We start from the raw sequence: 22730 nt of genomic DNA on the forward strand, positions 1-22730 counted from the left end.
TGCTTCAAAGGATACCATTGAGAAAGTGAAAAAGACACAACAGAGTGAAAGAAAATATTTGCAAATTGTATGTCTAATCAGAGACTTTGTCTAGAACCTATGAAGAACTCTCACAACTTAGTATTAAAATGGCAAACACCTGAGGTCAGGAATTCAAGACCAGCCTGACCAACATGGAGAAACCCCATCTCTACTAAAAATGCAAAATTAGCCAGGTGTGTTGGTGGGCACCTGTCATCCCAGCTACTCGGGAGGGTGAGGCAGGAGAATTGTTTGAACCTGGAGGCAGAGGTTGCAACGAGCCAAGCTCGCACCATTGCACTTCAGCCGGGACAACAAGAGGGAAACTCCATCTCAAAAAAAAAAAAAAAAAAAAAAAAAAAAAAAAAAAAAAAAAAAAAAAAAAAAAAATATATATATATATATATATATATATATACACACACACATAGCAAATAACACCAAAGAAGATATACAAATGTCAAATAAGGTACATAAAAGACAACATCATTAGTCATCAAGAAAATGCAAATTGAACCACTATGAGCTATCTCTACCCATACCCACTAGAATAGCTAAAATTAAGGAACTAACCATATCAAGCACTGGCAAGAATGTAGAGAAATGGGAATGCTCATATACTGCTGGTACGAATAGAAATGGTACATCCTGCTTTAGAAAACAATTTCCCAGTTTCTTAAAGAGTTTAAACATCCATCTACCATACAACCCATTGACTTCACTTCTGGGCATTTACCCCCACAAAAAAGAAAGTATATGTCCACACAATGACTTGTACACAAATGTTCACAGCAGCTTTATTTGTGATAGCCCCAAACTACAAACAACTCAAATGTCCATGAAGACGTGAGTATAACGTGTGTGTTACATGCATCAACAGAGTACTACTCAGCAATAAAAAGAAATGAATTATCGAAATATGCAGCACAATGGATGAATGTTAAGATAAAATAGTCACATGGGGCCGGGCACGGTGGCTCACGCCTGTAATCCCAGCACTTTGGGAGGCCGAGGCGGGTGGATCACGAGGTCAAGAGATCGAGACCATCCTGGTCAACATAGTGAAACCCCATCTCTACTAAAAATACAAAAATTAGCTGGGCATGGTGGCACACGCCTGTAATCCCAGCTACTCAGGAGGCTGAGGCAGAAGAATTGCTTGAACCCAGGAGACGGAGGTTGCAGTGAGCCAAGATCGCGCCATTGCACTCCAGCCTGGGCAACAAGAACGAAACTCCGTCTCAAAAAAAAAAAAAAAAGATAAAATAGTTACATGGAATAAAAGGAGCCAGGCTTTCCGAATGAAAGTATATACTGTATGATTCCATTATATAAGATTCTTAAAAATGCAAACTAATCTATAGTGACAGAAAGCAGAACGGTGTTGCCTGGGGCCGGGGTGGAGGGAAGGATTACAAAGAGTCAGGAAGAAACTGGGGAGTGATAAATAGATGTTAATTATCTTGATTGTGGTATGGTTTCCCAAAATGCGCCTAATTTTACCCTTTAAATATATACAATTTATCATGTACCTCAATAAATCTGTAAAAAAGAAAAGCCTTCAATTGAGACATTAAAACAACAACTCTTTTTCCTGGGCACAGCCACTATGTTCTACATGGTGATGGAATGAGGGTGGGAATGGGCAGGGTTTCCTAGTGACCTTTAGTCTGACAGAAATGCTGGTTACAGGCAGAGATGAACATGGGTCCTGAATCCGCCCCTTCTCCTCTCACGGATTTAGATCAAATAATGCGGCAGACCTGAATACGATCTTAATCAAAATAAAGGATTATTTGTTCTATGACAGAAGGGAAAGTATTAAAATCCTTTACGGTTCACAAAGCACTCTCATCATTATCCCATTTGGTTATTTTATGGTCTTATGAGGTAGGCAGAAAAGTGTTAGTACCGCCCTCATTTTACAAAACAAAATCCCTGAAGCCGGAAGTGGTGGCTGAGATAACTCACCTCATATACCTGAGGCAAGGCTAACCTTGGGGTCTGTTAACCTCAGTCAGGAGCTCTTTCCTCAGGACACAAAGAGCTGCCTGGGTCTGGATGCCCACCTATGTCCCTCGCCCTGGCTGACGCCCGCCTGTGTCCCTCGCCCTGGCTGATGCCCGCCTGTGTCCCTTGCCCTGGCTGATGCCCGCCTGTGTCCCTTGCCCTGGCTGATGCCCGCCTGTGTCCCTCGCCCTGGCTGATGCCCGCCTGTGTTCCTCGCCCTGGCTGATGCCCACCTGTGTCCCTCCCCCTGGCTTGCAATGCTCACCCAGCACTGAGCAGATGCTCCCAGAGTGCACCAGTGACAGCACCTGAGGGGCTCCCGGGATGGATGGAAACAGGGTGGGAACAGGCCAGCTAAGCGGAGTACTGCAAGGCAGGGAAGACTAATAGAAACGAGGGGTGCAAAGTCTAATTAGATCACACATTTGATGTGGAGAGGGGGAAAAAAACAACCAAAGGCCACTCCCAAGGCGGAAGTCTGGAGGCTGTGGAAGCAGCTGGAAGCTGTTAGAGAGCTCCCAGCCAGACACAGGGCTGCGTTCCAGGCCTCTGTACCTGCCCCTCCCACCTTGTCTCTGTCCCCTAACCTTCCTCCCCTGACCTGAAGCCCTACCTCTCTCCCCCAACTTGCTCTGAGGGTGGGACGAGAGGGAGAAAGCCTACCCTGTGGGGGCAGGGGAGGGGGCACAAAGTTTAAGGGGCATCCAAAAACTCAGTAATCGAGACTTTTTTTTTTTTGAGATGGAGTCTCACTTTGTTGCCCAGGCTGGAGTGCGGTGGTGTGATATTGGCTCACTGCAACCTCTGCCCTCCAGGTTTGGGTGGTTCTCCTGCCTCAGCCTCCTGAGTAGCTGGGACTATGGGCTTGTGCCACCACATCTGGCTAATTTTTGTATTTTCAGTAGCGATGGGGTTTCACCATGTTGGCCAGGCCGATCTTGAACTCCTGGCCACCTCAGCCTCCCAAAGGGCTGGGATTGCAAGCGTGAGCCACCATGCCCAGCCAAACAAGACTTATTTTAATGCAATATTTTTGAAACAAAAATTAACACTAAAAACCTGTGATGAAATATCCACATTTCAAATAAAGACAGGAGCAGTATGACTGGATTTTCCCTTTTGCCTCAGCCTCCAATGTGGCTTAAAGTGGCACTGTTTGGGATCCCGTCTTTGTTTCAGATGTTACTATTTTGTTCTTCATGAAATGTTTGCATTGATTTTGATTTTTAAAAATAGTACATTGAGATGTGATTTATCTTGACTACCAAGTTTTTTGGCACCCTCTTACATTTTGCACCTAAGGGGAGTATCTTAATCGCCTTACCCAAGTCAGCCCTGCTCAGCGATGAGAAAACATGGGACAGGGCTCACGAAGTCCCAGAGAGGACCCTGTGCTCTTTAAGAAAACTTCAATGCATAAACTTGGAGAAAGGCTGAGGGACTTTCCAGACTAAGGGGGAGGAAGGAGCCACGAACCTGAATGGGGTTCTAATGACCTGATTAGGACAACTGGTGAAATTTCAATATGGACTGAATATTAGATAATACAATCGTATCGACATGATGAAGTTTCCTGAGCCTGCTCATTATACTGTGGTTATGCAAGAGAATGCCCTTGTTTTTAAAAGGGAAAAAAAGAATGCAAAGAAAGAGTGGCCAGAGGGTGACAGCTGCTTGACAGCTGCATTAAGCCAAACTCTTCTCTCTCTCCAGCCCGTCTCTCCTCCAATTCCAGGCAGTCCCAAGAGGACACGGAGGAAGTGGCGATGGGAGGAAGTCTTGTCCAGAAGATAGGGTATTAGAGGGCTGGTTGGACATTTCTTCTTGAAATAAGAATTAACCTTGGATTCCCAAATTACCCCTCACCCTCCCAGGAAAACTTCACAACTGGCACAGAAAGAAGCAGGAAATTAACACCTACTCAAGCCATGATGATAGAGAATTCTCTGCTTAACCCCCAGAGACAGGTATTGCTGTCCTGCTGTTACCGAGGAAGAACCTGAGAGGTCAGGTTGTTAGCCCAAGGCTACACAGTTAGGAAGTGAGAGAACTGGGATTAGAGCCCAGGACCAGCTCTCTTCCCACTTTATGTTAGTTGTGCAACTTGAAATTCCCTTCTCATGCATCATCCTGCCAGCTAATCCTTTTGTTTATTTTTATTGAGTTGAATCTGCATTAGCCTTGAGATTTTTGGCTCTGAAGTCAGACTGTCCCAGTTCCAATCCTGGCTCCACCAGCGACTACCTAAGGGACTGTGGGTGAGGCACTTAACCTCTCTGTGCTGTCATTCCCCCATCTGTGAAAAGGGGATAATATATGGACCTTCTTCATGGGCTTGTCACAGGAGTCAATAAGATTATACACATAAAAAATGTATGAAAGTTCCTGGCACTTAGTAAATGTTCAATAAATGCCAATAATCATTATCATCTGTCTGCCTCTGCCTTGGACTGTTTATGCTTAGGAGACAATGGCTCAATCTTGGCTATAAAACCACTCAGCACTTTGGCACATACAGATGGATGCTTAATAATTTGTTCCTAAGGAAGTTATCCTTCCAGATAGCACCCTCTCCCCTGTACTTAGGAGCCAGAATAATTAACACCTGAGAATCTCAAATGTGAGGGAGGTCTGTTCCTAGCATAGCTTGAACTGGGAGGTGGGCCTTTGTGTGTGTCATAGTTGAAAAGCATGTCCATTCTAAGGATCAACATTACTGGACAGAAATACTTGACTAAGAAGACCCAGTTCTAGGCCAGTTGCTGGCTCATACCTATAATCCCAGCATCTTGAGAGGCCAAGGCAGGTGGATCACGTGAGGCCAGGAGTTCAAGACGAGCCTGGCCAACATGATCAAACCCCATTTCTACTAAAAATACAAAAAGTAGCTGGGCGTGGTGGCACATGACTATAGTGCCAAATACTCATGAGACTGAGGCAGGAGGATCGCTTGAACCCGGGAGGCAGAGGTTGCAGTGAGCCGAGATTGTGCCACTGCACTCCAGCCTGGGCAACAGAGCAAGACTCTACCTCCAGAAAACAACAACAACGACAAAAAACCCAACTCTACTGCTTATGCCGCGCACATCCAACTGTACAATGCGCACAGTAAGTCCTTGTTCCCTTGGGGCCCACTGGACGTGAGAGAGGGAATCTCATTGCCACTAGAGCAAACGATAGGACAAAAGAGCTGCTTATCCTGAGCATCTTGGGTTCTTCAGGGAAGCACTCCTTCGAAAGGCTGACTGCTCATCTGAAACACTCGCCCTATTTTAGAAACTTAGATTCAGCTGAGGAGGACCCACCAGATCATGCATCTAGGTGGCCAGAGCAGGCCAGGCCAACGGCAGGGTGGCCAAAGGTCAAGCAGCAGTCAGATTGAGCCAACACGAGCATTCTCTGACAAAGCCGGAGCCAGAGCAGGGCAATTTTCTAACTATAAACGGAAACTCAAGAAGCCCCAAACCACACACATGCCTGCTGGAAGACGAGGGCAAGGCATAGAAGCTACAGGGTGCACGCGTGCAGGGCAAGGGGCTTCGTGACTGTGCAGGCAGGGGACCAAGGAACCGGGGGTTGTGTCAGTGCCATGGATGCAGCGACACATTCGGGTTTCGGGAAGCCTGGAGCTTATACAGTTTGTGGTGGGAGGGGTGTGGTCCTGATGAAGAAAAAGACCACAAAGACAAATCTGTGTGTTAGACAGGGCTTTGGAAGGGGCCAGTGCAAGTGCGCCCTCCACCCCGTGTGGACTTCCGAACACTGGCGCACACTTACATGCGTGTGTTTCTGTGGCCTCCTTGTTCCTGCCTCAGCAGTATTTCTCTTTCCTCTCACGCAGTACTTTGCCTGGTGTGTGTGTGTGTGTGTGTGTGTGTGTGTGTGTGTGTGTGTGGCAGAGAGCATGAATTAAAGCCCTCACACCTTGAATTAAATTCCTCTCTGCCACCTGTGATGGGCATTTGGATTTTGCATGCCCTCCTCTACCCTCTCCAATGCTCTGCACCATCACCATCTACCAGGGCGGAGTCCCTCCCCACTCCACCCACTTCGCTGTGGGTAGCCCCACCTTCCCCAAAGGGCATTGCTGTGGCCCTCTAAGCTGCCAGAAAGGGTGAAACCACAGCTCCCCCAGCTGCCTGGCCCCTTGCATTCCAGCCCTGCGCCCAGAGTTTGACCTTCTCTGTGGCTGGCTGCAGATGTGCTCTGTGTTACAGAAATAGTCCAGCTCCTGGGCCCCTCCAGGCCCTCTCCCTGCTTCACTCAGAGACACCCACACCTCACTGGCTCCAAGAGAGTCAGGCAGCATCAGAGAGAAGTGCTCAGTTCTCCAGCCTCCTCCCACACACTACTCACAGAGCAGAGAGTGGGGCCTGCCTGTGCCTCTCCAGCTCCTTCCAGCCTCAGTACCGTGTGTCTGCAGAAAGCATGGATGGAAATGAGAAGTTTGAGGGATCACGGAGTGAATGGGGAGCAGAAAGAAAATGCCTGCGGCACCGTGGAAAACTCATCCAATTTGACCCAAAGAAAGGAGGTCAGGTTTAGGAACATGGCTATTACCACCGTAACCAGAGAGCCACCCTACCCATTCCTCCAGATTCCTTTTTTTTCAACTCCCAGCTCCATGGAGAGAGAAAGGAAAGGATTTAGTGACAAGAGTAGCAATAAAGATCAAAACTAATGGAGAAAGTCACAACCTAACATCTCCTTCTTCCCAAAAAGAAAAATCTCCTGGCTCTAACATTGGTCCGTGATGGGACATTTAACTCCTTCCTAAACACTACCTCTGATAGGAAAATACATGGATATAGGAATGTCTAAATGTAAATTTCTCTTGTTGGAAAGTCTCAAGACAAAGACTAATCCTCTTCCCATTTTAATTTCCCTCTTTCCAGTAAGAACTTCTACTGAGTGTAAGGCACTGGGCCTTAGCACATGGCTAGAAAGGACCAGGTCTCTGGCCTGGAGGAACTGACATCAGATAGGGTTTTCTGTGGTTTACCTGGGGTAGAACTGTCTGCTTCCCCAATCCATCAGCGAGAAAAGGAAGGATGGCCAGGAAGCCACACTGCCTGGATTTGAATCCCGATTCTACTCCATACTAGCAATGGGACTTTGGACAAGTTATTCAGTCTCTCTGTGCCTCAGTTTCTTCATCGGCAACATGGGGGTTGGGTAAAAGCTTCTACTTCATAGGATGTATTGTGAGGATTAAGTAACTTAATAGACATAAAACGCTTACAACAATGTCCATTAGGTATTCGTGGTTACCATCATCTCAACACCCCAGCTTGTGGAACCACCAGAAACACAGGAACGGAAATTCGCTCCCTTCTACATTGCTCACTATGAGCTGTTTCTTATCAGAGATCAAAAGGATTTAGGGTTCTCTGCAGGTTTTGATTGCCCATCGATGTGGGTGATAGAGAGAAGACAGCATCTTGGTCTAGGACCCCTTTGCTGCCTTCCCCCTACTCCTCACATCTCTGCCCCTTGACTTGCCTGAACCTCCACCCCTTTCTCATGGTTCACAGTTGGCTCTGGTCCCATGGAGCCTGTAGCTGGGAAAGAAGAATCCAGAGGCGTGCTCTTGGCCATTTCTATAAGTAGTCAAACATGTGTCTCTTCTCCTCAGCGGTTCACTCCATGAAGGGCAGCAATCAGTCAAAAATGCTTCCAAATCCCATAGAGCCCGGCCCAAGCCCCTGCCTTCTCATGCAAAAATAGTTTCATATTCACTAATTCAATGTTAACCTAAGCAAGATGGTGGACCTGGGTCTTCCTCATGAGCCCCAAATGAATGAGAGACAATGGATGGACTTAGCTACAACAGGAGAGACTGAATTTAAAAACAATGATGAACTTTCCAACAGACTTTTAGATGTTGACTCCCTAGTATCAAATGGAACAACCCAATCATTTATGAAAGACTTTACTGAAAGGATGGAGTGGTGCCTGAGGGGAGGGTGAGGGACTGAATGGCCTTCAACGTCCAGGTTCCAGGTCTTTTCTGTGCATGGGAATGGCAGTGACACACAGCCATGCCCAGGTTCAGTCAGTCGGACTGCCCTGCTCCTTGCTAGCCCTTGCTAGTCCTCATGCCAGGCAGGAGAAGAGCCAATCGAGAGGAATCAGGGTGTGTAAACTCCACAGGCCAGACTCCCCTAGGCTTAGAGGTCCAAGAAGGGCCGATGTGCAATAGGAAGTACTAACCCCTTTCTAGAAACCGGCCCCATCCCTAGATCCATGGTTACAGCAGAAATAACCATGTTCCTGAAACCTACTCACTCTTATGGTTGCATGGGGTAGCCACCTGATGTCAGCTCAGCCAAGATCCCTCCGCAGGGCTGGGAACTGAGATGGAGAGAAAAAAGAGATCAGCCCTTCTCCAGGCAACTCTGTTGGTGGTGTGCACAGGAAGGAGCTGCTTTTCCATCTTTTCTTTCCTGTAGACTGACCAGGAAGCTGGAAGCCCTCTCTGCAGTGAGAGAAAAAAACCAGCCAGCACACAGAGACGGGCAAAGACCACACCTGTGGCATTCAGCTTTTGCTGCTAGTCCATTCCTGTGGTCCAGCCATTCCTTTTACCTTGAGCTCTGAGAGACACCCCAGTACTCATATAATTAAATCCCCTCTGGAGCTTAAGCTGCTTTGAGTAGTCAGTAACTTATAACTAGAAGTCACAAATTAATCCCAGAAGAAGGGACATGATGACTTCTGGAGGACCTAAAGTCTCCATCTAGTCTTTGCACACATGGTTGACATGAGGAAGACAAGGAAAGCAAGCAGGGGGAAGAAGGGAAAACACTGGGAATTTTGTCTAAAGACAGCAGAAAAGAGTGATGGGAGACCATGACCAGCCTAGAGTCCAGGCCATCTGAGAGGACAGGAAGAAAGAGGAGGGTCAGAGAAAGCAGATGAGCTTCCTACCACCCAGTGCAGAAGAGCTCCTGGGATGTCTAAGAGGGAGCTGGCAACAGAAGTGGGGACTGTCACATAGGTGAGCTAAGGTCCATAGGGAAGGTGGAGGGGAGGACTGCTGACCAAAGGACTCAGGGAGCTCTGAGCTGCAGCCAGCAAGGTGACACAGCTTTGAGACATAGTCCCAGAGGACAGCCATTATTGAGGGGAGAAAACATCTTGCATTCTTTCTCCTGCATTTTCCAAAGCAAATGTGGGTCTTCTACTGTCTTAGAAGCCTCACAATTCTCTCAGGTTTAGGAGGGTTAACCTGCTTCCCCGCCCAATGCCTGGCTGGAGAAGTGTTGCCTTGAGTGAGGACCTATCAGGAGGCTTCATCTGCCCCTTCTGGCTGAGCGCAGTGGCTCACGCCTGTAATCCCAGCACCCTGGGAGGCCAAGGCAGGCAGATCATGAGGTCGAGAGATCGAGACCATCCTGGCCAACATGGTGAAACCCCATCTCTACGAAAATCACAAAAATTAGTTGGGCGTACTGGAGGACACCTGTAATCCCAGCTACTCGGGAGGCTGAGGCAGGAGAATCACTTGAACCCGGGAGGCGGAGGTTGCAGTGAGCTGAGATCCTGCCATTGCACTCTAGCCTGGGTGACAGAGTAAGACTCTGTCTCTAAAAATAAAAAATAAAAAATAAGAATAAATAAAAAACCCTGCCCCCTCATGTTTTCTTTAGAAGGGCTACTTCCCTGGCACCAATTCCATGAGCTAATGGCCCCTTTAAGAATATTTTTCCCCCATCTGTTCTCTAGCTGGCTAGAGCAGATGTTCCTTGTTCCTATGGAAACTAACTTACCACCCTTCCTAATGGGTGGCTTCCTAGTGAAGCATGGGCCACTCCCCTGCCAGAGCGACCGGCTCTTACACTGCTTAGAGTTCACTGACAGCAGGCTCCTCACCACAGAGGAACACCATGGACTCATGTGCCTGGATATTAAGAGTCTAGATCTTGCTTGACCTAGAGATGACCCGGAATTGGCAGCCACCATCTGGCAGTACTTAGAAGATAGAAGAGGGAGGTTATCTATGCCATTGCCCAGACCACAGACCAGGGTCCATCTTTCCAATGATGTGTTAAAAGCAGGGTGCATATTCAGTAGATTGAATTAGTGCTTCCTTTGACTGTTTTTTCACATCACTAATGAAGACCAGAGAGACTCCCTAATTGAATTCTCCCTATTTCAAGCTGCTCATCCCTCTCAAGCTTACCAGCGCTCATGATCCTTGAGGACAATCCTCTCAAGACGGTCCCCATTCAAGGCAACACTTCTCCAGCCAGGCAATGGGTGGGGAATGCTTCCCCTGCAGATGATGCATCTCTCACTAAATCCAACTTGACCCCATTTGTTCTTGGCTCTCACAGCCCCCACAAAGCCAGCTGGATTCTTCTTGTAAGCCACAAAGTTGACCGAACTTTAGCTTCCTCTCTTCTGAGCCATTAGCCTACTGGGATCCCAGCAGTCAATGTATAAATAAGAACAAGCCAATAAATGATCCCTATCAGATATCCAGGAAGTACCCTCTTAATCAGAGAAGATGTCAAAGTCAGAGCTCCCTGTGCCCACCCTTGAGCCTTCTTCATTCATCCTGAAGAGGTATTACCTTGGAGGAAATGCCTAGCTCTGCAGGTAGACAGACCTGGATTAGCATGACAGCTCAGCCCACTTAGCTGAAAGTCAATGGACAAGTTACTGGTCCTCTCTAAACCCTAGCTTTCTCATCTGTAAAATGAGAAGACCAGTTCCCATCTTATAAGAATATATGAGGCAATACAGAACCACAATGCTTTCATAGCATTCCAAGACCTACAAACATCCAAACTGAAAGTTTTGTCTTAACTGGCAGCAAAAGTCAACCTGACTTGAGCTAACCGTTTAGCAGCAAACCGTGACCTGAACAGGCATGAGACTCTTTACAGCCTTTATTTATCCCACTCATGTGACTCTCTCAGTCTCTGGTTGCAGGATATTAATATGCTTGATTATGGAGCTGCTCCAGACCCCACCAATGGTTTTATGTAATAAACAGTGCATACCACTTACTTTACCATTCTAAAATCCATAGGCCCCAAGGATTTCAGATAATGAAGTAGAGAGCTATACAAGCCATGTCTCTAGCTCCCGAAAACAGGAATTTCAGGAGAGTCACCAGAGTTATTTAAGCTAAAGATGCTGACAGCCAGTCAAAGCACTTGCCTCATCACCAGCCTGAAGAGTCTCTGGGTTCCTGCAGCCTGGAGTTAGCTCCCGGGATTGCATGTTGGCATGGGATAGGGGAGAGGATTCAAAGACCAGCCCATCAGCCTATAGCTGCTGCATTTCTACACTGAATAGAGCTGGCGGAGGCAATGTGTTATTTGGGTGGACTTCAGGTATAGACATGTCCAAAGAGTCCAAACACGCCTCCCAAGTCCTCACCGCACTGGGCTTCCAGCCCCGTCTCCACCCTACCACCACCCCGGCTTCATCTGTACCAGCTACAACTCCCTAGAGGCATTCCCAAGGGATGAATGACAGAGCCATGGGGGTCTCTGAGTTTATGAGGAGTTGAAGGGAGGAATTCTAATTGTGAGGGGATGAGGATGATGGGACACTAGGGTGAGAAACAAACATATCAACACACAGCAGAACAGGTTTGGCACGTTTCTCCTGATGCGCTTCATGGCCTCAGGAGGCTTTTCAAATGGGAAACCAGCCCTGGGCAGTCATAGTGAAAAATGTTGGGCAGTTCTCGGATCTCTTGGCTCTAATCGTACATTTGAGAGACTTACTGATCATTATTATGGATTCAACCCACCCGAAGGCACAGTCATCCAACTGGACTTCTCGGTTCTGACCCTGAATCTGCTATCTTGAGAATACCCAGCTCCATTCTGCTACCTTCAGCCACGTTTCCAACAGGCGTACAACCGTTGGACAATAGACCTGCAGTTCAGAATGAGGTAGCGGATGCTTCTTTTCTTGGAGTGATAAGGTCTACATGAAATTCTTAGAAAGGCCCTACTGTGTAGCAAATGGAGACCTGAGGCATGCAGAATTAAACAAAGAGGAGGCTGGCAATAAATTCAATTCCCTCATGTGACAAATGAAGAAGCTGAGTCCCAGAGAGAAGGACCAAGTTGCCCAAGACCATGAAGCCAGTTAGAGACAAAGTTGGCCCTAGAGTCCAGGCCTTACTTTCCATAATCTCACCGCGATAAGGATGGGGACAGCTTCAAAGGTCCCAGGAACGTTCTTGTTGAAAAAGCCATGCTGCATGATTAACACCTTCTTCCTTCTGGCTTGAACATCTCGGAAGAGATTCTAATCTTCTAGAATTTAGCTGTACTCCCTAATGCTGTGTCCCAAACCTATCCAAAGTTAAGACGAGATTCTCCTTGGGGAAAGCCACCCCTGGAGAGGAACAGAGATGGGCCAAGAAAATCACTGCCTGTCACCATCGTTCATCTGCCCAAGCCTAGGTGGAGCTATCAGATGACCACAGAGGGGTCCACCCTGAAGAAGCTCCTCAAGTGGCAGCTATCTTTAATTCACACTTCTTGGATGCTTTTCCTTCTCTCCCCACTCTGCTAGTTTGAACAGGCCCCTGGTATCCATCATCAGTCACAGGTTCAGGCTTTCCTGCATCACTGTTCTTAAGGGCTGTGCTGCTGGGCTGACCCATCACTCTCTAGAAACTGTCAGGAAAAAAGAATCTTAGGCACCAAGAGAATCTCTTGGTCTGGTCTTCCAGATCAGAGCCTAATCTTCCCTGTAGTCATTTTCCCTTTGCCTCTTTGCTCTGAGAAAGCTTGAGAATCTGCCACCTCCTCCCCTGAGTTTAACAACCTTCCTAATTTAGGAACCTCAACTGCTTTCCTAGGTTAGGAGGGCTCTTGTTTCAGGACATGAAACAAGGGATGAAAATGGGATGAAAAAAATCAGAAAGTTTTCTTGTATAAAAAAGCTCCTGGGTATCTGCTTTTAGGAAAAGGGTCCTAGAATGACCCTCAAAAAAGAGCATCTAGTTTAATTCCTAGGGTGGTTTCAGACTGAGTTTTTCCTAAAAGCTCTTGCTTGCACAAGTCCGCACACATGTGCACACCAACCATATGTCTCAGATTCTGGCAGCTGGGACCTGTCTGGGGTTTCCCACATATTTGTTGTAATTCCAGGCCTGAATCCTCAAAAGGTAGAAGACTCAGACACTCCTATACCTCCAGGAGTCTCCACATTTACAAAAGCTCCAGTCTATATTATTTTGGGGGTACAGTGGGTGTGGTGAGAGAGTTTCACTGTATTGCCCAGGCTGGAGTACAATGGTGCAATCAGAGCTCAGGGCAACCTCTGCCTCCTGGGCTCAAGAGATTCTCCCACCTTAGCTTCCTGAGTAGCTAAGACTATAGGTGTATGCTACCGTGCCTAGCTAATTTTCATATTTTTTGTAGAGCCAAGATTTTGCCATGTTGCCCAGGATGGTCTTGAACTCCTGAGCTCAAGTGATCCACCCGCCTCAGCCTTCCAAAGTGCTGGGATTATAGGCGTGAGCCACCATGCCAGGTTTAGCCTATATTCTTGAGTTTAAGAAGACCCATCATTTGAAAAATTGATACAAGATTTTAAAATGTTCTTTACTTCAACCACCTAGTTAAAAATATATTTTCTCCTGGCCGGGCACGGTGGCTCAGGCCTGTAATCCCAGCACTTTGGGAGGCCGAGGCAGGTGGATCACGAGGTCAAGAGGTCGAGACTATCCTGGACAACATGGTGAAACCCGATCTCTACTAAAAGTACAAAAATTAGCTGGGTATGGTGGCACACACCTATAGTCTTAGACATATATATATATGTTGTCGCACACTGTCCCCAAAATCCAATCCCCAGCTCTCCTTGGTCTTTTCTAAGGATAGAAGATGACCTCCCTCATTTCCAAAAGATGACTGTGGAAATAAGAATGGGCAAGCCCTAATCCCAAAGACCTGCAGATGACAGAAAATCTGCTATTCAGGACAAAGGGGAAGAGGAACTGAGAGCACATTTGTTTCTCCATTCTTATTTTGTGGAAGGTAGACACCTTCCAGGTAGAAACCGTCCACAAGGTAAGAATGGAGAAAAACTCAGTGTGCATCAGTTTATCACGTTCTAAAAGCCCACAGGGAAAGATGATAGTGACAAGGTCAGAATTCAAGTTTTCAGGAATCTGCCCCAAAAGTGACCTTATCAGGGAAAGTCTCCTCTGTTTGGAAATGGTCCTGCCTGGAGGCAAAATTTTTGGATTCCATGGACCAACAAAATTTCAAAAAATGAAATTTGAGGAACCAACATAAGGTTGCCAACTTTTAATTTTGCTAAATAAAGATGTTTTAAAAGCCTGATTACCATCTACTCTCACCATCAGCTCTGACAAAGGATAAGCTATAACCTCAGAGTAAATATTTCCTCACATCTCCTGCCCCAGAAGATATCCTTTAAACTCAATACATTTTGCTTTCTGAAAAAAATTGGTATATTTTCCCTATTTTTGTTATTTCACCTTAGACTGGTGAAAACTCTGTCACAGACCAAAACTTGGGAATCACTGGACCAGATGATGGTTCTATGTCCCTTTTAACTTAAGCCTAAAAATTAAGAGAAAGATCCTAAGCTTTTGGGATTCAGATCTTTCTGGAAAACCTGAGTGGGGCAGGTGTGGAAGGGAGGGGGAAATTAATACGCATCTACCATCATACTGAAACCTCTTAAAATTTCTGTGAGCCCCTGAATTTTACCATACCTTGCCTGTTCAAATAATTCAGGGAGAAGAGAGAAGAAGACAATGTACTCCAAGCCAAGAATCATCTGAGAGATAAGGTAGGCCTCTGGTGCATGGTAGAGAGCATCAAATTGGCAACATAACATAGACACAGACCAAGCGATGCCATTTCAGTTGCACAATGAGGAGCCCAGAGAGGACTGGTTCCATACCAGGGAGCAGTTTTCCACTCTGCTTCCATATCACTGCTTCTTTCTCATTGCTCTGACGCAGAAAGTATGGGGGATGAACAGGTAAAGGAAAGTACACGCATTGCTGGGCAGTGGGGTAGAGGGAGGTGCAGGCAGTACTGTGGCACGCTGGATTAGGAGTTGGGTCTTGATTCTAATCCTTCCCTCCTGCTGACTCACCATAGCAGCATCTTTTGGCTCCAGCTTCCTCATCTATATCGTAGAAATATTTTTCCCATCTTCCTTACAGGATTGCAGTTAGACTGAGATCCTAGGTGTTGATCCAGTTCTTTTCCATCTCTGTATACTCCAGATCTAGCACACTGCTCAGGGAAGGAGAAGGATCAGTAAACACCTGCTAAACTGAGCTAGAATGGGAGTGTAGATGTGAAAGTGCACTTAGTCTGAGCTGCAAAGCACTGCACAATTGAAGAAAAGGAAGAAATTATGACTCTCTGTGGGCCAAAATTATGCACAGCAGCATCTACCAAATATATAAAGATCCTATGAATTCTATTTTGAAGTAGGTGGTGATATAAATAAAAAAATGTTTAATGCCCATAGTTTCAAAAATAACCAGACTGTACAACCTATTAATTATATTGCCTAATAAATGGCTGTGTGATTGCCTCCTAAATTCAACTGCACTATATGATTTCTTAGGCTTAAAATGTATTTTTGTTGCACATTGCCCAGTCTGCATCACCTCTCATACATCTCTCCCATTACACTCAGAAGTCAAACAGTGGCTTTCTCACTTAGTTTAGGCAAACAGTGGTTTTCTCACTTAGTCTGGATTATATCTACATTGAGAGTTGCGATCTCTTGCCTGACTGCAGCTGTGGAATGTATCAGAGTTTAGGACTCCCCAATGCCTGTTTTTGTGTCTTTCCATCCACGCCATATTCTTTCTCCACCACATTCCTCCTCCAATGCATCTCTCACCACCCCGAATCTGCTTTTCAAAAACCACCTCCAGCCTCTGGCTGCGTCCCATTGAGCCTGGGCCACCCACCATTCCTGAAAGATCCTGCCTCACAGCGTGTGCTGCCCGCAGCACTGGTGACTGCTCAAATGGCAGCCAGGCCAAGCTGTCCACCCACCAGCCCCTGTACGAAGCAGTTCTCTGATCTCTGCTCCCTGCCACCAAGAAATACCACACAGACCCTGGGAAGACGGGGCCACATTCAGCCAGCCTTACCTACCCCCCACCAATCACCTGCCCCACTCAAATTTCTGCGTTCGGCAAAATGGCAATTCCTCCTCCCCCTTCTCCAAGGCTTTGGCCTCCATCCTGCCCAATTCAGAGGCACTGGGAAGAAAGTGCTTCTGCCACTTGCCCCTCATAGCTTTGATCCCTTGGGTTGGTTCAAGCTAATTTCACATGCAGACCATGCTGGAATCCATGTGGATTTCACCTTCCCAGCAGACAGCTACAAGGCTTACAGGTAGCTTTATCAGAAATGTTCCAGGACATAAAGATAACCACAGTAGATAAACACTGGGGACTCCAAAATGGGAGAGGAAAAGATGGGGACAGGGATTGAAAACCAACGTATTGGGTACTATGTTCACTATTTGGGTGACCAATTCAACAGGGACCCAAACCTCAGCATTATGCAATATATCCATGTAACGAACCTGCATGTGTACCCCGCCCATGACCATCTAAAATTTAAAAAGAAAGAAGTGGTCTAAGCACCTACGAAATCCAGGGCTTACCCTGGGGGCATCAGTCCTCTGGATACACACGGGTCTGCACCTCCGTCCCTAAATTCTCTCTGCAGCCCCCAAGGGAGGAACTAGCCACCTTCTAGAAATTAGACCCTTTCTTTAACTTTTTGATGAGAGACCCTGAGGAAGATGAACATTTATGCAATATTCTTATTTGCTAGCAGAGAAAGAGGGGATAAATGAAGGAGGAAGAGGTAAAAGAAGATTTGCGTCCCAACCGTTAACAGAAGTACCTGCACCACACACACACTCACACACTCACTCTCACACACACACTCATTCATATCTGCCTGACTGTGAAGTATTCCTCTTTGCCCAACATGTGTGTTTTTCTCCCGGGTCCTCTCCACCGAAAGTTTGGCTGGACCCAGTTCTTCCTAGCGGAGATCCCCAGGATCCTAGATTTTACCTTCCATGCTGGATGTCAGGACCCAACTGGGAGACGCAGACTGCCGACTGAGAAGGAGTGAAGCAATACTTCTGATCAGAGAAAACTGCCAAGGGTGGCCGATGCAACGCCCATGAGAAGGAAGGAAACAGGGAGAGAGCCCGGGATTCCAGAATTCCTCTAGCCTTCCAGGAAGACTCTGGTGTCAGCTCTCTCCTTGCTCCAGTGCTAACTGAAAACCTAGAGAACGTCTCCCAGCAAAGCTGGGTCTGAAATCTGAAACTGCAGGTTGGCCGAGTCCTATATAAACACACTCACACCCCCAGTTTCTCGGGTCTGGTGGCTTATCCGCCCTCGCATTCCCCTCACTCCCCACCCCTCCTGCTCCTTGGAAACATCAGACAGCCCTCTAGCTGCAGCTCCTCCTGAAACCCTAAGCCCAGCAAGCCCAGCCGAGCTGAGCCCAGAGGTGCAGGCATGGGGAGAGAGACCTGCCAGGTACGTTCACGGTCTCTCCCAGCCCCAACCCCTCCGGCAGCTCAAGTCCAGGTGATTAAGTGGCACTCAGGATCCTGGCAATAAGGGCAACAGGCAAGTTTGCAGCTTGGGAGCAGAGATTTTTAGACTATTCCTTCATATTAGGGAATATTCTCCTAAGGATCTGATTCCAGATAACTGGGTCTGACATACATAAATTGCTAAATTCGCCTTCCTCACCTCTCCCAATCTTTTGCATATCATTCTTACGGCGCACCCCTGACCCTTATGTTTCCACCCATAATAGAATCAGGCCAGGTGAGACTAGGAAGGGACTGTAGCAATTGTGGTAACAAATGCCTCATTTTGCAGATGAGAGAGCTGAGGCCAGGATGATGAAATGGCTTGGCAAAGCCAGGGAGTGACTCCCAGCCCGATTCGGCATCTTGGATGGTAGAAGGGAAATAAGAGGCTGAAAAGCCAGCAGTGGCTCATGCCTGTAATTGCAACACTTTGGGAGGACTGCTTCAGGCTAGAAGTTCGAGGCTCCCATGAGCTATGATCCTATGATCATGCCATTGCACTCCAGCCTGTGTGACAGAGCAAGACCTTGTCAATTAATCAGTCAATCAATCAGTCAAGGGTAGTTGGAATCATGCTTCAATACAACTAGATACTCACTTGGATCACTGATTGCAAGAAAAAAAAATCACTTAACCTTTCTGAGCTTCTATTTCCTCATCTGTAAAATGAGGCTAAGGATCCCACCTGAGTCACAGTAAAAAGGTAACGTATATACAGCAGTGGGCACGCGGCAGGCACTCAGTAAATGCCCATTGCCCTTCCCACTCTGCTCACCACTCCACATTACCTCCAGTTACCAGCTGACTCAAGAAGGTAATTCTAAACTGCCTGTAGTATTTACTGTTCCTTCAGGGACTGGTTTCATGTTTCTCATTCACTGTCTTTCTGTCACTCTATTAACATCCATAGTTTACTTTGTACAGTGCTCAGCATGTAATGCTTCATTTCTGTTAAGGGAAATCTTTGACCTGCAGGCTGATATCATAGACAAATTCACACTGAAGACTCCCTGCAGGTGTCCTCACATCTTAACCTCCAGGTTCTAAGCTTCAGTCCCATGAGCCAAACCACCTACTGAGCATCGTCCTGTGGGTAACCAGCCTGCACCTTAAACTCAGCATGTCTACAATCAAATTAAGGTTGACCACCCACTGACCAATGATTTCATAGCACAATCATATGCTGTATAAGGTCATTTCAGTCAATGATGGACCACATATACAAAAGTGATCCCATAAGATTATAACACTGCATTTTACTGTACTTTTTCTTTTCTTTTGAGATGGAGTCTCACTCTGTCACCCAGGCTGGAGTGCAGTGGTGCAATCTGGGCTCACTGCAACCTCCACCTCCCGGTTCAAGCGATTCTCCTGCCTCAGACTCCTGAGTAGATGGGATTACAGGCGTCCGCCACCACACCTGGCTAATTTTTGTATTTTTAGTAGAGACGGAGTTTCACCATGTTGGTCAGGCTTGTCTTGAACTCCTGACCTTGTGATCTGCCTGCCTCAGCCTCCCAAAGTGCTAGGATTACAGGCGTGAGCCACCATGTATGGCCTTACTGTGCCTTTTCTATGTTTAGATACACACACACTATTGTGTTACAGCTGCCTACAGTATTCAGTACAGTAGTATGTTGTACAGCTTTAAGCAATAGGCTACACCATAAGCTTAGGTGCATAGTAGGCTAAACCATCTAGGTTTGTGTAAGTATACTGTCATGTTCGCATGACAACGAACTTGCCTAAAAATGTACTTCTCAGAAGGTATCCCCAACATTAAGGAATGCGTGACTGTATTGAGAAGTAACTGTCCAAGATATGGTCCATGAAGATAGTATCAATTTAGTATGATACTTCTTGGACTAATAAATCGTTTATATTAACCACTACCACTGTTACTATATTGGTAGAGCAGGAGTCAGCGAACTTTTTATGTAAAGGGTTAGATAGGTATTTTTAGCTTTATAAGTCCCTGTTGTACTCAGTGGTACCATCATAGTGCAAAAGCAGCCACCATAAGTAAGCAAATGAGCAGAAATAAAAAAGCATAGATAAATGAGTGTGGCTATGTCTCAATAAAACTCTAGTCATGGACACTAAAATTTGAATTTCATGTAATTTTCTTGTGTCACAAGATATCATTCTCCTTTTGATTTTTTTTTTTTTTTGTCAGCACCAAATATAAACACCATTCTTAGTTCAAGAGTCATGCAAAATTAGGTAGTGGCTGGATTTGGCCCATGGATCACAGGGGGCCGACCCCTGGCTTACAGCGTCTCAGGAAGGACACAGTAGACACTAGCAACAGTGACCATCTCCAAGGAGAGGACTGGGCGTAGATCAGAGATGGATCAAGAGAGGGACTTTCACTGAATACTTTTCTGTGTTGTTTGACTACTATTCATGCAAGGTAAAAAAAAAAAAAAAAATCAATTATGAAGGGGCTCTCCATCTCAGTTCACTCTTACTCCTGTCAATGTCAATGTTAATTTTCCCGGTTAAACAGGCTTATAACTGCCAAGTCAACTTTGACTCTCCTATCTCAGTCTTTCATTCCAACAGCAGTCAGGTCTGAAATCCACTGGCCCAGTTCACCAAAGCGCCTCAGCCTACCGCTGGCCATCTGTAACTCCCTCCCCTTCCCCTGCTCCTGCCTCTGTCTTTACCACTCAACTGTTATTTACATACAACCTTGACCCTCAACTGACCTTTTACTCCAAAAAAGTCTTTCCAAAAGAGAGACTGAAGCTCTTTAAGGACTGGACTATTTATTGCAATGCCTTGCCTTCCCTCTCGGCTCCTATACCACTGCCTTGTGCATAGTAGGCATGCAATAAATAGTTGCTTGATTGTCAATCACTCATCCTGCTAGAGACAATTAGAAACACAGGGCAAAGACTCACCTACAATAAAAGCTGGCTCTGAGACATGCAGCAGGGCAAGAGTGCACAAAAACTCAAAGACTTTGAGGGGGAATCATAGTAAAGGACATTTAGGGCAAGAAAAGAGGCTCTGCTTTGGAGAAGGAAGTCAGGAAGAAGGCCTCCGGTGGTGGTACGGGTTGGGGGAGGAACTTGCCCTAATTCCAATCTCTAGAGCATTAGCATACGGTGTAGGGAAACCCCTTATCCTCAGCTGGAAGATTTTGGTGATCCCAGAATGAGAGCCTCCCACATTTTGGAGGGATCTCAGCATCAAGCAGTCTGCCCTCCAACCTGGTGTAGCAAGAGGCCTCTGCAACAACCATGAAAGATGACTATCCCTGGGCCGCTCACACTCTGGCCGGGACAGCACACTCACGCCTTTGGAAGGTAGCCTGCTCCACTGTTGAAGAGTGCTGATAGAAAGTTCTGCTTCTACTCATTGTTTCTACTTCCAGAACTAAGCAGATTAGGGCTTCTTGAGTGTGTAACAAAAATACGAATGATAACTGCCAAATATAATACAGTTTTCAAATACTTATTTCTTCCAAGATGTTCAAAGGGTGTTTCAACACCCAAAATCATCAACTCTTTGGAACTGAAAGTACCTTTGCTCAAAAATGTTTATTGAAGGAAACTGAATATAGTTCCTTTTCCTCCTTCCCAACATGAAAGCCCTAAGGTTACGCTCTAAAGGGAATCATTTTATTTCTTTAAAGGAGGAAACTTCACAATCACCCATGGCCACATGGGTCCTAAATCCTTAAACTCAGAAAATGCATCCTAAGATCTAAACTGAAACCCTTGAGCCAAAGTGTTTCCTCTGGTCTCAGCCCATTTCTTCCCCTTCCTACTGTAGGCATTAAGTTGGTGCTACATGACAAAACGCTAGTGCCTAACACTTGAGCCAGGGCTGGATAGACACTTTATACATATTGGCTCATTGAATTCCCACAGGAACTCTGAAAATGGGAGGTGGTATTCCCATCTTACAGCACAAGCAACTCCTGGTTAGAAGAGTTAGCTAACTTGCCCAGCACCACACAACTAGCCAGTGACACAGTCAAAATTCAGTTACGTCTGCTCAGCTTCGAAACTCAGTCTTTCCTCTAGAGTCCCAGGTTTCCATGATAACTGATCATCTCTGCCGACCTCACTCTGTCCCTGAAATGTGCAGAAACGCTTATTTCCATCATTTCCATCAGAAGCATGGGAGAGATAAACAGCGCACAGCAATCCTACAGTCCCTTTCCAGATTCCAGCCCCTGGAGGTGTTCAGGCCTTCCTGGGATGGAGGAAACAAGAGCAAAGACCATTCAAAGCATCCCAGAAACTCTCAAGGGCAGAGCGGCACCTTTCTGGCTTGCAAGTGGCACACAGGCCTGTGCTTTCCTACAACCTGCCCTTGCTTGGGCCTGGCTCCAGGCCTTACCACAGGGCTGAGGCGCTCAGGAGCCCATGAAGCATGGCATTGTTTGGGCGGCACAAACACATTTACCTGGGTCCTGGCACCTTTTCTCTGCAGCTCTGCTTTTGGTAATATTTGGCTGGCTCACCCAGGTGAGGACCACAAGGCCTCTTTGCCCATAACCCAACAATCCCGGTTCTAAAAAGATGGGCTAGAGTGTGCTGGGGGCAGGCACGGAAGAATCACGAACGCCAAAGTGCAACCACTTCCCGAGTCATTGGCAGAAATCAGTTTGCTTCCGGTGCACTCCCTGAGAAGCTCTGGAGCATTTGCACCAAGGCCCTTAGCCCACTTCCTTTCCTTTTTTTTTTTTTTTTTTTTTGGAGACGGAGCCTCACTCTGTCGCCCAGGCTGGGTGTCCTGGGTTCAAGCAACTCTCCTGCCTCAGCCTCCTGAGTAGCTGGGATTACAGGCATGCACCACCACGCCCAGCTGATTTTTGTATTTTTAGTAGAGCCAGGGTTTCACCATGTTGGTCAGGCCAGTCTTGAACTCCTGACCTCATGATCCACCCACCTTCTCCTCCCAAAGTGCTGGGATTACAGGCATGAACCACCGTGCCCTGTCTCCCCTATTTTTTTTCTTTCTTTTCTTTCTTTCTCTTTCTTTCTTTTTCTTTCTTTCTCTTTCTTTCTTTTTTCTTTCTTTCTTTTTTCTTTCTTTTTCTTTCTTTCTTTTTCTTTCTTGTT

General features: G+C 46.5%; 1 protein-coding gene across 20 annotated transcripts in view; it reads right to left on the bottom strand.

Annotated features, from left to right (window-relative positions):
* PLEKHA6 (pleckstrin homology domain containing A6) overlaps nt 1-22730 on the bottom strand; it is a 163919-nt gene that overhangs the window by 77096 nt on the left and 64093 nt on the right. The window contains exon 1 of one of the 20 annotated variants that reach the window (XM_017525396.2): nt 17111-17367. The exons of the other annotated variants lie outside the window; for them this stretch is intronic. The gene's annotated coding sequence lies outside the window, so the exon portion shown is untranslated. Of the gene's footprint in view, nt 1-17110; nt 17368-22730 lie in introns of those variants that run through there. 20 annotated transcript variants of the gene reach the window in all.

This window comes from Cebus imitator, unplaced genomic scaffold (assembly GCF_001604975.1).
Source record: "Cebus imitator isolate Cc_AM_T3 unplaced genomic scaffold, Cebus_imitator-1.0 Scaffold38, whole genome shotgun sequence".
Lineage (NCBI taxonomy): Eukaryota > Metazoa > Chordata > Mammalia > Primates > Cebidae > Cebus > Cebus imitator.